Source organism: Coregonus clupeaformis, chromosome 15 (assembly GCF_020615455.1).
Source record: "Coregonus clupeaformis isolate EN_2021a chromosome 15, ASM2061545v1, whole genome shotgun sequence".
Taxonomy (NCBI): domain Eukaryota; kingdom Metazoa; phylum Chordata; class Actinopteri; order Salmoniformes; family Salmonidae; genus Coregonus; species Coregonus clupeaformis.
In genome coordinates, this window is record NC_059206.1 from 50100992 (window position 1) to 50117981 (window position 16990).

The following is a 16990-nucleotide window of genomic DNA, read 5'->3' on the forward strand; positions in this document are numbered from 1 at the left end:
TGCCACAACTTTGGAAGTATGCTTGGGGTCATTGTCAATTTGGAAGACCCATTGCAACCAAGTTTTAACTTTCTGACTGATGTCTTTAGATGTTGCTTCAATATATCCACCTAATTTTCCTTCCTCACGATGCCATCTATTTTATGAAGTGCACCAGTCCCTCCTGCAGCAAAGCATCCCCACAGCATGATGCTGCCACCCCTGTGCTTCACGGTTGGGATGGTGTTCTTCGGCTTGCAAGCAGCCCCCTTTTTCCTCCAAACATAACGATGTTCATTATGGCCAAACAGTTCTATTTTTGTTTAATCAGACCAGAGGACATTTCTCCAAAAAGTACGACCTCCTGAGTGGCGCAGTGGTGTAAGGCACTGCATCGCAGTGCTAACTGTGTCACTAGAGATCCTGGTTCGAATCCAGGCTCTGTCGCAGCCGGCCGCGACCGGGAGACTCATGGGCGGCGCACAATTGGTCCAGGGTAGGGGAGGGAATGGCCGGCAGGGATGTAGCTCAGTTGATAGAGCATGGCGTTTGCAACGCCAGGGTTGTGGGTTTGATTCCCACGGGGGGCCAGTATAAAAAAATATGTATTCACTAACTGTAAGTCGCTCTGGATAAGAGCGTCTGCTAAATGACTAAAATGTAAATGTAAATGTTTGTCCTCATGTGCAGTTGCAAACCATAGTCTGGCTTTTTTATGGTGATTTTGGAGCAGTGGCTTCTTCCTTGCTGAGCGGCCTTTCAGGTTATGTCGATATAGGACTCGTTTTACTGTGGATATAGATATTTTTGTACCTGTTTCCTCCAGCATCTTCACAAGGTCCTTTGCTGTTGTTCTGGGATTGATTTGCACTTTTCGCACCAAAGTACGTTCATCTCTAGGAGACAGAACGCGTCTCCTTCGTGAGCGGTATGACGGCTGCGTGGTCCCATGGTGTTTATAATTGTGTACTATTGATTGTACAGATGAACGTGGTACCTTCAGGTGTTTGGAAAATGCTCCCAAGGATGAACCAGACTTGTGGAGGTGTACCATTTTTTTCTGAGGTCTTGGCTGATTTCTTTTCATTTTCCCATGATGTCAAGCAAAGAGGCACTCAGTTTGAAGGTAGGCCTTGAAATACATCCACAGGTACACCTCCAATTGACTCAAATTATTTCAATTAGCCTATCAGAAGCTTCTAAAGCCATGACATCATTTTCTGGAATTTTCCAAGCTGTTTAAAGGCACAGTCAACTTAGTGTATGTAAACTTCTGACCCACTGGAATTGTGATACAGTGAATTATAAGTGAAATAATCTGTCTGTAAACAATTGTTGGAAAAATGACTTGTGTCATGCACAAAGTAGATGTCCTAACCGACTTGCCAAAACTATAGTTTGTTAACAAGAAATTTGTGGAGTGGTTGAAAAACTAGTTTTAATGACTCCAACCTAAGTGTATGTAAACTTCCGACTTCAACTGTATATCAAACATTTGTCCATGTACTCAGAGGTCTGTTATTAGCATTTTTTAACCACTCCTATAAAAATAGTAGACTATCAGATACTCAGCAAGAAGGTCTGAATTCACTATTACTGAAACAGGACCCAGGTCCCAGCTCTTGTATTTTGTATCTCCGGGATATTCACACATGTGCCTTGTTGTTTCCAGTGCGCTGTATATTTCCGCACTGGAGTGTTTGACACATTGCTGCGTACCGCTGCGCCTGACTCCTTCAAATCACATCACCACAAAGGGTTTTTCTTTATTTTTACTATTTTCTACATTGTAGAATAGTAGTGAAGACATCAAAACTATGAAATAACACATCCCAGAAATAACACATATGGAATCATGTAGTAACCAAAAAAGTGCAGCAATTCGACCATAAAGGTCTGATTCACACAGTCTGTTACTTGTACTCTGTGAAGCATTTATTTGGGCTGCAATTTCTTAGGCTGGTAACTCTAATGAACTTATCCTCTGCAGCAGAGGTAACTCTGGGTCTTCCATTCCTGTGGCGGTCCTCATGAGAGCCAGTTTCATCACATCGCTTGATGGTTTTTGCGATTGCAAGTTCTTGAAATGTTCCGTATTGACTGACCTTCATGTCTTAATGTAATGATGGACTGTCGTTTCTCTTTGCTTATTTGAGCTGTTCTTGCCCTAATATGGACTTGGTCTTTTTCCAAATTAGGCTATGTTCTGTATACCCCCTTACCTTGTCACAACACAACTGATTGGCTCAAACGCTTTAAGAAGGAAAGAAAATCCACAAATTAACTTTTAAGAAGGCACAGCTGTTAATTGAAATGCATTCCAGGTGACTACCTCATGAAGCTGGTTGAGAGAATGCCAAGCGTGTGCAAAGCTGTCATCAAAGCAAAGGGTGGCTATTTGAAGAATCTCACATATAAAATATATTTTGATTTGTTGAACACTTTTTTGGTTACCACATGATTCCATATGTGTTATTTCATAGTTTTGATGTCTTCACTATTATTCTACAATGTTTTTTTATGTATTATTTTTTACATTATTAGCTCAGAAAGTTTTGTATCTGTAAGTCGCTCTGGATAAGAGCGTCTGCTAAATTACTAAAATGTAAAATATATCATTACATACAACCGGGGGAAAAATTTGGATATCAGAGCGGCGTTAACTCACCAGCAGTACGACCAGGAATACGACTTTCCCGAAGCGGATCCTTTGTTTGCTCTCCCCAGGGCAACTGAACTGATTCCAGCAGCTGACCCAAAACATCGCCGTCGGAGGAGAGGCACTTGGAGCGGCCTTCTGGTTCGACTTAGGATACGCGCACACCACCCACCGCTTCCAAGTATACTACTCGCTAATGTTCAGTCTCTGGTTAACAAGGTAGACGAGCTCCGGGCAATGATTTCTTTCCAGAGAGACATCAAGGCCTGTAACATTCACGGAAACATGGCTCTCTTGGGATATTCTGTAGAAATCGGACCAGCCAGATGGGTTCTCAGTTCATCACACAGAGAGGAATAAATATCTCTCCGGGAAGCAGAAGGGCGGAGGTGTGTGTTTCATGATTAACGACTTATGGTGTAATTGTAGTAACATACAGGAACTCAAGTCCTTTTGTTCACCCGACCTAGAATACCTCACAATCAAATGCTGACCGTATTATTTCCCAAGATAATTTTCTTTGGTTATAGTCATGACTGCCCTCAAAGAACTTCACTGGACTTTATGCAAACTGGAAACCACATTTCCTGAGGCTGCATTTATTGTAGCCGGGGATTTTAACAAAGCAAATTTGAGGACTAGGCTGCTGAAGTTCTATCAACGTATCGACTGTTGTACTCGCGCTGCTAAAATCCTCAACCATTGCTATTCGAACTTCCGGGATGGTTGTAAGGCCCTCCCCCGCCCTCCTTTCAGCAAATCTGACCATGACTCCATTTTGTTCATCCCTTCCTATAGGCAGAAACTCAAACAGGAAGTACCCGTGCTAGGACTATTCAACGCTGGTCTGACCAATCGGAATCCACGCTTCAAGATTGTTTTGATCACGCGGACTGGGATATGTTCCGGGTAGCTTGCGAAAATAATTTAGACTAATACACTGAAACGGTGACTTATCAGGAAGTGTATAGGTGATGTTGTGCCCACTGTGACTATTAAAACCTACCCTAACCAGAAACCGTGGATAGATGGCAGCATTCGCGCAAAACTGAAAGAGCGAACTACCGCATTTAACCATGGTGACTGGGAATATCGCAGAATACAAACAGTGTAGCTACTCACTCCGCAAGGCAATTAAACTAGCAAAACATCAGTATAGAGACAAAGTGGAGTCGCAATTCAACGGCTCAGACACGAGACATATGTGGCAGGGTCTACAGACAATCACGGACTACAAAAAGAAAACCATCCATGTCACCGACACTGACATCTCACTTCCAGACAAGCTAAGCACCTTCTTCACCCGCTTTGAGGATAACACAGTGCCACCGACGAGGCCCAATACCAAGGACTGTGGCCTCTCCTTCTCCGTGGCCGACATCAGTAAGACATTTAAGCATGTTAACCCCCGCAAGGCTACCGGCCCAGACGGCATCCCTAGCAGCGTTCTCAGAGCATGCGCAGACCAGCTGGCTGGTGTGTTTACGGACATATTCAATCTCTCCCATTCCCAGTCTGTTGTTCCCACATGCTTCAAGATGGCCCCCATTGTTCCTGTACCCAAGAAAGCAAAGGTAACTGAACTAAATGACTATCACCCCGTAGCATTCACCTCTGTCATCATGAAGTGCTTTGAGAGACTAGTCAAGGATCATATCACCTCTACCTTACCTGTCACCCTAGACCCACTTCAATTTGCTTACCGCCCCAATAGATCCACAGACGATGCAATCGCCATCACAGTGCACACTGCCCTATCCCATCTGGACAAGAGGAATACCTATGTAACAATGCTGTTCATTGACTATAGCTCAGCATTCAACACCATAGTACCCTCCAAGCTCATCATTAAGCTCAAGGCCCTGGGTCTGAACTCCGCCCTGTGCAACGGGGTCCTGGACTTCCTGACGGGCCGCCCCCAGGTGGTGAAGGTAGGAAACAACATCTCCACTTCGCTGATCCTCAACACTGGGGCCCCACAAGGGTGCATGCTCAGCCCCCTCCTGTACTCCCTGTTCACCATGACTGCATGGCCAAGCACGCCTCCAACTCAATCATCAAGTTTGCAGACGACACAATAGTAGTAGGCTTGATTACCAACAATGACGAGACCGCCTACAGGGAGGAGGTGATGGCTCTGGGAGTGTGGTGCCAGGAAAATAACCTCTCACTCAATGTTAACAAAACAAAGGAGATGATCATGGACTTCAGGAAACAGCAGAGGGTGCACCCCCTATCCACATCGACGGGACCGCAGTGGAGAAGGTGGAAAGCTTCAAGTTCCTTGGCGTACACATCACCGACAATCTGAAATGGTCCACCCACGCAGACAGTGTGGTGAAGAAGGCGCAACAGAGCCTCTTCAACCTCAGGAGGCTGAAATAATTCGGCTTGGCACCTAAAACCCTCACAAACCTTTACAGATGCACAATTGAGAGCATCCTGTCGGGCTGTATCAATGCCTGGTACGGCAACTGCACCGTCCGCAACCGCAGGGCTCTCCAGAGGGTGGTGCGGTCTGCCGAACGCATTACCGGGGGCAAACTACACACCCTCCAAGACACCTACAGCACCCGATGTCACAGGAAGGCCAAAAAGATAATTAAGGACATCAACCACCCGAGCCACTGCCTGTTCCCCCCGCTATCATCCAGAAGGCGAGGTCAGTACAGGTGCATCAAAGCTGGGACCGATAGAATGAAAAACAGCTTCTATCTCAAGGCCATCAGACTGTTAAATAGCCATCACTAGCACATTAGAGGCTGCTGCTGCCTATTGAGATCACTGGCCACTTTAAGAAATGGAACACTAGTCACTTTAATAATGTTTACATATCTTGCACTACTCATCTCATATGTATATACTGTATTCTATTCTATAATATATTCTACTGTATCTTAGTCCATGCTGCTCTATCATTGCTTGTCCATATATGTATATATTCTTAAATTCCATTCCTTACTACGGGGGACCAGTATGAAAAAAAAATATATATAATTACAAAAAAATATATATGTATTCACTAACTGTAAGTCGCTCTGGATAAGAGCGTCTGCTAAATGACTTAAATGTAAAAAATGTTATGTTGTGAAATTGTTAGATATTACTTGTTAGATATTACTGCACTGTCGGAGCTAGAAGCACAAGCATTTCGCTACATCTGCTAAACACTTGTATGTGACAAATACAATTTGATTTGATTTGATTAGATGTAGAAAATAGTAAAAATAAAGAAAAACCCTTGAATGAGTTGGTGTGTCCAAACTTTTGACTGGTAGTGTATATGTAATAGAGACTTGGCATGCACACTGGTCTCTGTGCTCTACTGTACTATACGCTACAGTTTATTTCAAAATAATTGATTTCAGTCAACCCAGATCTGTAGACTGAACACACTTATTTATATAGTCCCAAAATATTGTGACATAATTAATTTATATTTTGTACTTAAATGGCAGGCTGTACAGACACTTTTAAGTTAATGCCAGAGTTAAATATGGAATGTTCTCTTTCAAATACTAGTTTCGATGTGTCACATATGGGGATTCGCTAGGATCACCAATACCTATCAAAAGCATATGTTGGAGACAGACAGGTAGAGTTGTGAATGAGGTGAGCCCCTCAACTCCTTATAAGGAGCCACTCTCCCGCCCTCTGGTCTCCCTCGAGAAGAGCATTACTCTCTAGCGCTCCTCAGCATGACCAGACCCTTGTTTTCCTACTTAACTGCTCACAAGCGAACCCTGAAGGATAACGCTGCCGAGCGTAGGTCTTCAGACACTGTCGAGATGTTGTGTACTGACCGAAAGGTTTTTCTCTTGTGTAGAAATGTATTTTCTACTTCTCAGTCTCCGTTGGTAGCTAGCTTCACGGCTAGCTATTGAGACTCGGTTAGCCAACGCTGCAAGGCTAACTCCCTTCAGCCAGCACTGAGCTAGCTACGGCACACCTTCACCACAAGGTAGCTGCTAGCTAGCTAACGCCCCACTAGCCTCGCGGCAATAGCGTTCTACTGTGCTCATTATTGGTAGCTATTAGCCACAAGGCTTCTAACTAGTTAGTTTATAACGCTGTACACACAAGCTACCGTTTGCTTGCCACCAGCCGCAATGCATCTAACTAGCTAGCCTATGCCGTCTACACATTGTCCTTACAACAGGCGTCGCTTTGTCCTCCTAACAAGCCTTGTTCCTCACAATGGCCACTGCTATCCCATCCCAGGACGAGCCCAGCAGATCCATGGAAGAGGCTATTTCCATCGCTATTCACACGGCCCTAACACATCTGGATAAGAGCAACACCTATATGAGAATGCTGTTAATTGACTACAGTTCAACACTATTGTTCCCTGCAAGCTCAGGGCCCTGGGCCTGGACACCACCCTCTGCAACTGGATCCAGGACTTCCTTATGGGCAGGCCACAGCCTGTGAGGATTGGCAACAACACCTCCTCCACACTGACTCTTAACATAGGGGGCCGTACTCCCTGTTCATCCACGACTGTGTGGCTTTGCACAACACCACAGTTGTAGGCAATGACGAGTCAGCCTATAGGGAGGAGGTAAGTGAACTGTCAGCAAAACAAAGGAGTTGATTGTTGACATCAGGAAGCAGAGGAGGGAACACACACCGATCCACATCAATGGGACTGTAGTAGAGAGAGAAAGCAGTTTTAAGTTCCTCTGCATTTACATCACCGAGGACTTGACATGGACCAACAACACCACCACTCTTGTCAAGAAAGTGCAACAGCGCCTCTACTTCCTAAGGTAGCTGAAGAAATTCGCCTCTCCAAATACTACCGCTCCACCATCGAGAATATCCTGACCGGTTGCATCATGGCCTGGTACGAGAATTGCTCCGTCCATGACTGCAAGGCCCTCCAGTGGGTGGTGAAGACAGCCCAGTACATCACTGGGGCCGTGTTCCCACCCATCCGGGACTTGAAAAGGTGCCTGAGGAAGTCCCACAGCATCATCAAGGACCCCACACAGCCCAGCCATGAGCGGTTTACTTCCTTACTGTCGGGCAGACAGTATCAGAGCATGAGTATCGAGCAGACAGTATCTGAGCCTGTTGGTATCTGATACCAACAGGCTCAGAGAAAGTTTCTATCTACAAGCCATCCCACTGCTGAACAATTGAACTGGACTGACCACCTAGACTGACTCTACGCACTTTAGCACACAATAAATGGTGCCTTCCTGTATTATACTTATGCAACAAAAAATATATATATTCTATTGAGCCATTTACTTGTTCTTATCTTATTATTTCTTATTGTTGTTGCATTGTCAAGAAGGAACCTGCAAGTAAGCATTTTGTTGTCCGGTGTATATCATGTGTATCCTGTACATACGACTAATACAACTTGAAACTTGAACTTGAAACTTGCAGTTCCATGATTGCAGGGAAGGATTTCTACCCTCAATGCATCAATTGCTTGGGAAACATGTCCAAGAGGCACTCGACAACCCTGAGTCCTGTGAGCACTGCAAACTGCTTAGTAGGGCAGGTCTGAGGAGGTTGTTTACACAAGCATCTATCTTGATAGCCTCTCACGCCTCCGAGCCAACAGTGAAAGCTGAGGATCAGCTTCCCGCAACCGAGCCCAGTTGGGGCGAGGTCATGGATAGCCTTGACTCTCTTCCCTCGCCTTCTGATGACGTAGTGTCAGGGGAAGTCGAGCTAGGGTATGACAAGGATGATGATGGGTACCCTGTTCTCCCACCCTCTCAGACCCGCAGATCTGACGGCCCCAAGGACAGTGAAGCCGCCCTTCCTCCATTGGAGTTGGCCCCTTCCATGTCTGCAAGCGAGCCGCGGCCAGACATCGAGTGGCCTGTAGGGGCTCGGGACCCATTAAGGGACCTGTACGACCGGAAGAGACTCCTGTCTCATACAGCCCCGGTAAAACAATTGCTCCCTGTGGTACCAGCTTGCCTCAAGGAAGCTACGAGCTCCCTGAGCCTGGACATGCACAATATGGAGGAATCTGGGTTTGGCAATCCTCCCACTGTGGTGCCATCACTGGATTACCACTTCAGCTCCTCGCACCATGTTACTAACAACACCGGCACCTCACTCCCTAAAAAGACGGGGCGCTTTAATGCCTCCATTTTTCAGAAGACGTACAAAAACTTGGCCCAAGCAATCAGAGTTCTCGGTGTGACTGCTTTATTGTTGAGTTATCAGGCTGAGCTACTGGAAGTGGTGGGGAAGCAACTGGACTCAGACACCCTATATCCAGATGCTTGGGAGGAGATCTGTATGATTACAGACCTAAACCTCTGTGCTTCCCATATTACCATTCAAGGCTGTGGTCATACCATGAGCCTAGCAGTGGTGGGAGAAAGGGCACTTTGTCTGAGCTTATCCAGCTTAACAGACAAAGAACATGTGGAGCTCCTGGATACCCTAGTGACACCCAAGGAGTACACTGTCGCTGCCTTCAACTTCTGCCTTCCCGGAAGACCTGGACGCCGCTGGTTCCTGCATCTCACTCCAGCCTCACAGCTGAGAGGGGGCAACAAGCTGGCCTTGGGGGACTGAAGTCCCCAGTGACACAGCAGTCTGCCAATACTCAGGCTAGGCCCCTGAACCAGGCCAAACCTGTAGGTAAGCAGTCCTACGCTGCAGCCGCAGCAGGTTTATGCCCTTCTAAACCTCCTGTTATGATGAGTTTCTGGTATTGAGAAGTTCAAGATGCAAGAATTTACTTAGACATTCTGTGGAGATTTTATCAAGTATTTATTTATCATGAGCCCGTGGGTTCATCTAACAAAACGGACATAGCCTTGCCCCATTGTCAGTTGAATTGCCAATACACACAAATCTCACAGCTTTTAAACTCTTGGTTACACATTTCTTCAACCCCATCTGGCCATCGTCAAAGAGCACTCCCATTCTATAATGTTATTACCCTTTTCCCCAAGTCATATATCCTGTCCATCCATCATATTATCATAAACATCACTAATCTCCTTTGACATAAGGAATGTAGACTCCATGGCCCCAAACCACTTATCTAGTAACTCTTCCCTGGTCCACATAATACACTGCTCAAAAAAATAAAGGGAACACTTAAACAACACAATGTAACTCCAAGTCAATCACACTTCTGTGAAATCAAACTGTCCACTTAGGAAGCAACACTGATTGACAATACATTTCACATGCTGTTGTGCAAATGGAATAGACAACAGGTGGAAATTATAGGCAATTAGCAAGACACCCCCAATAAAGAAGTGGTTCTGCAGGTGGTGACCACAGACCACTTCTCAGTTCCTATGCTTCCTGGCTGATGTTTTGGTCACTTTTGAATGCTGGAGGTGCTTTCACTCTAGTGGTAGCATGAGACGGAGTCTACAACCCACACAAGTGGCTCAGGTAGTTCAGCTCATCCAGGATGGCACATCAATGCGAGCTGTGGCAAGAAGGTTTGCTGTGTCTGTCAGCGTAGTGTCCAGAGCATGGAGGCGCTACCAGGAGACAGGCCAGTACATCAGGAGATGTGGAGGAGGCCGTAGGAGGGCAACAACCCAGCAGCAGGACCGCTACCTCTGCCTTTGTGCAAGGAGGAGCAGGAGGAGCACTGCCAGAGCCCTGCAAAATGACCACCAGCAGGCCACAAATGTGCATGTGTCTGCTCAAACGGTCAGAAACAGACTCCATGAGGGTGGTATGAGGGCCCGACGTCCGCAGGTGGGGGTTGTGTTTACAGCCCAACACTGTGCAGGACGTTTGGCATTTGCCAGAGAACACCAAGATTGGCAAATTCGCCACTGGCGCCCTGTGCTCTTCACAGATGAAAGCAGGTTCACACTGAGCACATGTGACAGACGTGACAGAGTCTGGAGACACCGTGGAGAACATTCTGCTGCCTGCAACATCCTCCAGCATGACCGGTTTGGCGGTGGGTCAGTCATGGTGTGGGGTAGCATTTCTTTGGGGGGCCGCACAGCCCTCCATGTGCTCGCCAGAGGTAGCCTGACTGCCATTAGGTACTGAGATGAGATCCTCAGACCCCTTGTGAGACCATATGCTGGTGCGGTTGGCCCTGGGTTCCTCCTAATGCAAGACAATGCTAGACCTAATGTGGCTGGAGTGTGTCAGCAGTTCCTGCAAGAGGAAGGCATTGATTCTATGGACTGGCCCGCCCGTTCCCCAGACCTGAATCCAATTGAGCACATATGGGACATCATGTCTCGCTCCACCAACGCCACGTTGCACCACAGACTGTCCAGGAGTTGGCGGATGCTTTAGTCCAGGTCTGGGAGGAGATTCCTCAGGAGACCATCCGCCACCTCATCAGGAGCATGCCCAGGCATTGTAGGGAGGTCATACAGGCACGTGGAGGCCACACACACTACTGAGCCTCATTTTGACTTGTTTTAAGGACATTACATCAAAGTTGGATCAGCCTGTAGTGTGGTTTTCCACTTTAATTTTGAGGGTGACTCCAAATCCAGACCTCCATGGGTTGATAAATTTGATTTCCATTGATCATTTTTGTGTGATTTTGTTGTCAGCACATTCAACTATGTAAAGAAAAAAGTATTTAATAAGATTATTTCATTCATTCAGATCTAGGATGTGTTGTTTAAGTGTTCCCTTTATTTTTTTGAGCAGTGTACTATGACATGACATCATAACACCTCCTAAGGGAGGTAAGAAGGGTCGGCCAACCTAGGGCACAGACCTGGCGGCTGAGGAGGATAGAGTGCAAAACCTATGGCTCCCTGCCCTACCCTCTCTCTTCGGGTTTAACGTTTGTCACTCCTTCCCCTCTCCACTCTTCGCAGCAGTGGGAAGGCAAGGCTGCGTTAGGACCAAACCCTATTCTCTGTGCAGCAGCTCACTTAGTGACCATGCTCACATCAGAAAATGGAGGAGACACACTTTTTGTTTGTTTTTACTGAGATTGGTTCACGCAACCGGGCCACTGCCTGCGCTGCCTCCCCATCTTATGGGAGCAAGCGGCTGAGGATATATCTTCACTCTTGACAACCCTCGTCCATGGAGCAGGGCCAAGACATACCAGTCACGTAGTTGTCCTACTGCCCAGGATTAAGAATACTGCGCTGCAGTCGTTTCCTTCTTCCTTCGGCTACATTGCCTGATGTCTTATGTCATGTCACCGACTGCTCTGTCCAGAGAGAGCCCACTTCCCGCATCGATCCGGACTGACTTGCTGCAGCTTGGTAGAGATTACAGACCATGTGAGGGCCCTGGGAGACTCCATCTCCAAAACGGTGACCAAGCCATTTGGGGTGGGAGAGCAGACACACCCATGAAATAGGTTACACCTTGCTCATGACCAGTCCTGGCAGCTACAGTCATGCAGGGTTTGTACCCTAGAGAACAAAGCAATTCTCTACCCTCACCCGGATACTTTAGCCCTTGGGGCATAGCTGGTGAGAGAGGAAAGAAACGAAAGGAAGACCATGACTCTTGGAAAAGAGTGCCCCCTTTGCACGCTTTCTGTTTTACAGTCGATGCACATTTTTGGAGAAGTGGTATGACTAAACAGATGGTTCCTTCCTACACTCTGTTTTTCATGGTCGTTGCTCGTTCCTTATGCTACTTGCATGACTTTTTGGGACAAAGAGGTTTCATCATTGTTAAGGTCCTCTAGCTGTTTCCTGCCAAGACCCTACAGTATTACAGTTTATCCTCTGTTATGTCATTTCTATGGGGGGCAAGTCGCTTACGCCCAGTCTCTAAGCCTTTAGCTCATCCTGGGACATGTCTATTGTGCTTAATATTATTTCACAGCAGCTACTTGCCATTGAGAAGTGTGGAGATGTAATATTCCTCCGTCTTTCACTTTACTACTGCCCTTGGCGTCCCTAAAGCGAGTCTGTGGACTGTGCTTTACCAGCCACTGTTCGCGCCCGTAGTCTGCCCCAGGGTTTTTCAGGTTGATGCACCTAACCCCATCCTTTGGCTCAGATTGACATTTTCTCATTGTCACACACTTCTTTCTTTGACGGTATCCTGCCGGATCATGGGGGCTAATACACTGAGTAAACCAAACATTAGGAACATCTTCCCCCTTTTGCCCTCAGAACAGCCTCAATTTGTCGGGGCATGGACTCTACAAGGTGTCGAATGTGTTCCACAGGGATGCTGGCCCATATTGACTCCAATGCTTCCCACAGTTGTGTCAAGTTGGCTGGATGTCCTTTGGGGGGTGAACCATTCTTGATTCACACGGGAAACTGTTGAGCGTGAAAAACCCAGCAGCGATGCAGTTCTTGACACACTCAAACCGGTGCGCCTGGCAGCTACTACCATACCCCGATCAAAGGCACCTCAATATTTTGTCTTGCCCATTCACCATCTGAATGGCACACATACACAATCCATGTCTCAATTGTCTCAAGGCTTGAAAATCCTACTTTAACCTGTCTCCTCCCCTTCATCTACACTAATTGAAGTGGATTTAACAGGTGACATCAATAAGAGATCATAGCTTCACCTGCATTCGCCTGGTTGGTCTATGTCATGGAAAGAGCAGGTGTTCCTAATGTTTTGTACACTCAGTGTATGTATTCGGTGGGAATTTAAAAAGATGTTCAATACTTAAGTACTTCTTTGCAATTCCATTACACTTTTACATCTTTCTTAAACTTTAGCTATGTGTTATTCCCTCTCTGGAATAATGTTGTAATTTGATGAGACAGTGTTACAGTTCCTTTTGGTTATTCTAATAGTGATGAAGGAGATTCTGTCTGAGCTTAAGGGAGTCAGCCATGGGTGAATATTTTAGTATGTCAGCTATCCTATCCAATCTTCAATTTGATTTCAACTCTGCTCTCTTTTGCAGACTTTGTTTTGTTCTCGTTATTCTGTGTTTATTCAATTTCACCTACCTACGCACTTACAATTATTCCGATTAGGTTTCAGTTTTCACAAAGCTGTTTGACTCTTGTTTGCTCAGTTTTGCACCGACAAAGGTCCCCAACGTCAAGTATGAGCTGAGTGAGTCTCTGTCTCTTTTGAGGACGGATGCAGCTGCCTCTGCACAGGTGGGTCACATGTAAAGAAGAATACCTTCTGAAAACCACAACTTGCAAGAGGCATTGTTAAGCAGAGGTTGGCTATTTGTTTATTGGGCTGATGTTGAATCTGTAGGTCACAGTCATAAATACTTCAGTGCCGTCCGAGAGGAGGCCATGGATATGATTCCATAAAGCTTTCTCCATGCTTGACCAAGAGTTCCAAACGCTTGACAGGTATTATGCTTTCATTCATCCATCCATCCATCATCCATCTATTCACTCACTATGTAGCTTTCCAAAAATGCCTTTTGTAGCCTGTGAGTCCTAGCAGTTAGAGCGTTGGACCAGTAACTGAAAGGTCGCTGGTTCAGATACCCGAACCGACAAGATGATCAATCTGGCGATGTGCCATTGAGCAAGACACTTAACCCTAATTTGCTCCAGGGGCACCGTACTACTATGGCTGACCCTGTAAAACAACACATTTCACTGCACCTATCCAGTGTGTGACAGCACAACATATTATTATACCCCCCAAAAAATCTAATTCTTAGAAATTGTTTTCCAGGAAGAATGACGAAAGCTTTGTTTGTGGTTTGGTATTGCAGGAACTACAGGAAATGCTTGAGAGACACAGAGTCCAGAACGAGACCTGGCTACGTGCGCAGGCGGAGGAGAATGACAAGGAGAGGAAGGAGCTGTGTAAACTCAGGGTTTTTAGTGGTAACTTATCACACACACACACACACCACCTTCACACCCAGCAGTTCAAACATAAACAGACATGTAGCATTTCCAGGCCATTCTAAATCTAGGTACGAAACATAAGAGACATATTATTATAAGATGTATTCTATTCAGTTTTATTTATAGTGGATTATCGGCATTATGGGTTTTTGGGGATTGTGTGACAGTCATACCTTCCAGCACTGGGCTACAAGAAGATCCCACTTGTTCAGAAAAGGTAGCCGTCCACCTATGAATACATCAATGTGTTTTGAACTGAAGTGTACTGTGAAAATCATGGGGGCATCTTGAATGAATTTTCCTTTTCTGATTTTGAAGGAGGAGGATGTGCACGAGCAGGAGAAACTGAAAGAGGAGCAGGGAAACATCCAGAAACGCAGCGATCACCTCCTATCCATCATGCAACAGTTCAAAGGCATGTAAAGACATCTGTATCCATGGCAACCACCTGGAGAAAGCAGATTGCCCATGTTTGTGGGTGTGGTTTACTTTCCCAAGGATGAAAAACCAAAGGGGTCAACTCAAAAGCCTCTCTGAAAAGGAAATGTGATATTCATTTGTGTTTTTCCACTGGTGTGTTTAAATAGTTAGCATTTTGTGCATAGCTGAGATTAACTTTTGCTGTCTTTTGCCAGTGAGTCATAATATCTTTGAGAGATGGGGGACAGAGGGCTTATTTTGACCCTGTCAAAATAACAAATCACTCAAGGCATAACGTTTAAACCATTGGAATTCCTAGTAGGGCGTTTTAAAGTAGGTCTGTATCATGATAGGCCCAGTGGCGACCTGTCATTCAGGGCAGGTGGAGGGGCAGCCAGCGGAAAATACAGAGCATAGGCGTTGGTAATGTTCTCTAGTTGCACTGTGATTGGCTCAGTGTTCTGTCACTCATGGGGACACTACGTCACCGCAGTTCAAGCTGCCTTGGGTGCTGCCATAGATTTACATTAGAAGTGCCCATCCATAAAGGCTCAAGGTTATTGGCCACAGATAAAATGACGTCAAATCATGTTATATCTACCATAGCTTGATTGGACTGATCATGTCAACATCATACTTTCAAAATCTCAGCTAGCAAGCTAGACAAGCAGTCATCATCATGAATCACGTCGACAATCTACTGGCAATTCCTTTTAAATCCTTGTCATATGAAGAGAAATTATAGATAAAACATATCGGTGCTCATCGGCCATACAGTAAACATTACACAACAAGTCGGAAATTGCAAATTCAACAATGGGTGGTTTGGAAGGAATCAGTGGCTAACTGCAAGTGTTGCAAAGCAACCACTATTTTGCTTCCCCTGCCTGCCATTCGGTGGAGAGGGTGTGTGGTCCAAGTCTATGTTTAAGGATGTAAAATATCTGTCCAAAAGGGTCTCTTTTCCAAGCTTAAAAGGATAAACATTCACACACAACATCATGGGCCAGAAAAGGTTGAATACATTGGCCATGTCAATCCAGCATGACTTCTGCCGCATTCACAACAACTGGAAACTCGGAACTGGGAAATCTCAGACTTCAGTGAGTTCAAGACAACTGGGAACTCGGAAAGAAACTAGCTCCGACTGGGAAAATACGTTTTGAACGGTCATCCAACTCGGAATTCCAAGTCGGGAACTTGGGCCTCTTTCTAGAGCTCCGACCTGAAGATCACTGACGTCATGATTCAACCTTGTTTTTTTCAGAGCTCCCAGTTGTGTTGAAAGCACTATAAATCCAGAAAAAGACAGACTTTGATGACAATGTTTGATGACAAAATTTGCCCACAAGAAGGACCGCCACACCACCTTCCTGTTCAAGTGAGCACAGCACAACAATGGTGAGTCCAAAAATGTATTGTATGCTGCTGCATAAATGATGTAATATACCAGGGAGTTATGTTTACTGTAGCTAAGAAAGTAATACTAAGTGTATGTCGTGTAGTAAGCTGTTATTAGCCCATGTGCCTCACCCTAATAATTTGGTCCCTTTCCCCGTCAGAACTTAGCCTACTCTTCTGACTTGGTGGTGCGAGCTTTCTTTGTCTGCTTATATGCCCCCTTTATTCATCCTACGGTTCTGACTTGGTGTACAGGGAGAATACTGTAAGAACGGCCCATGTTCTGAATTCTGTTCAAAAGTTGAAAAAATGTATTTAGTCAGCCACCAATTGTGCAAGTTCTCCCACTTAAAAAGATGAGAGAGGCCTGTAATTTTCATCATAGGTACACGTCAACTATGACAGACAAAATGAGAAAAAGAAATCCAGAAAATTACATTGTAGGATTTTTAATGAATTTATTTGCAAATTATGGTGGAAAATAAGTATTTGGTCAATAACAAAAGTTTCTCAATACTTTGTTATATACCCTTTGTTGGCAATGACACTGGTCAAACGTTTTCTGTAAGTCTTCACAAGGTTTTCACACACTGTTGCTGGTATTTTGGCCCATTCCTCCATGCAGATCTCCTCTAGAGCAGTGATGTTTTGGGGCTGTCGCTGGGCAACACAGACTTTCAACTCCCTCCAAAGATTTTCTATGGGGTTGAGATCTGGAGACTGGCTAGGCCACTCCAGGACCTTGAAATGCTTCTTACGAAGCCACTCCTTCGTTGCC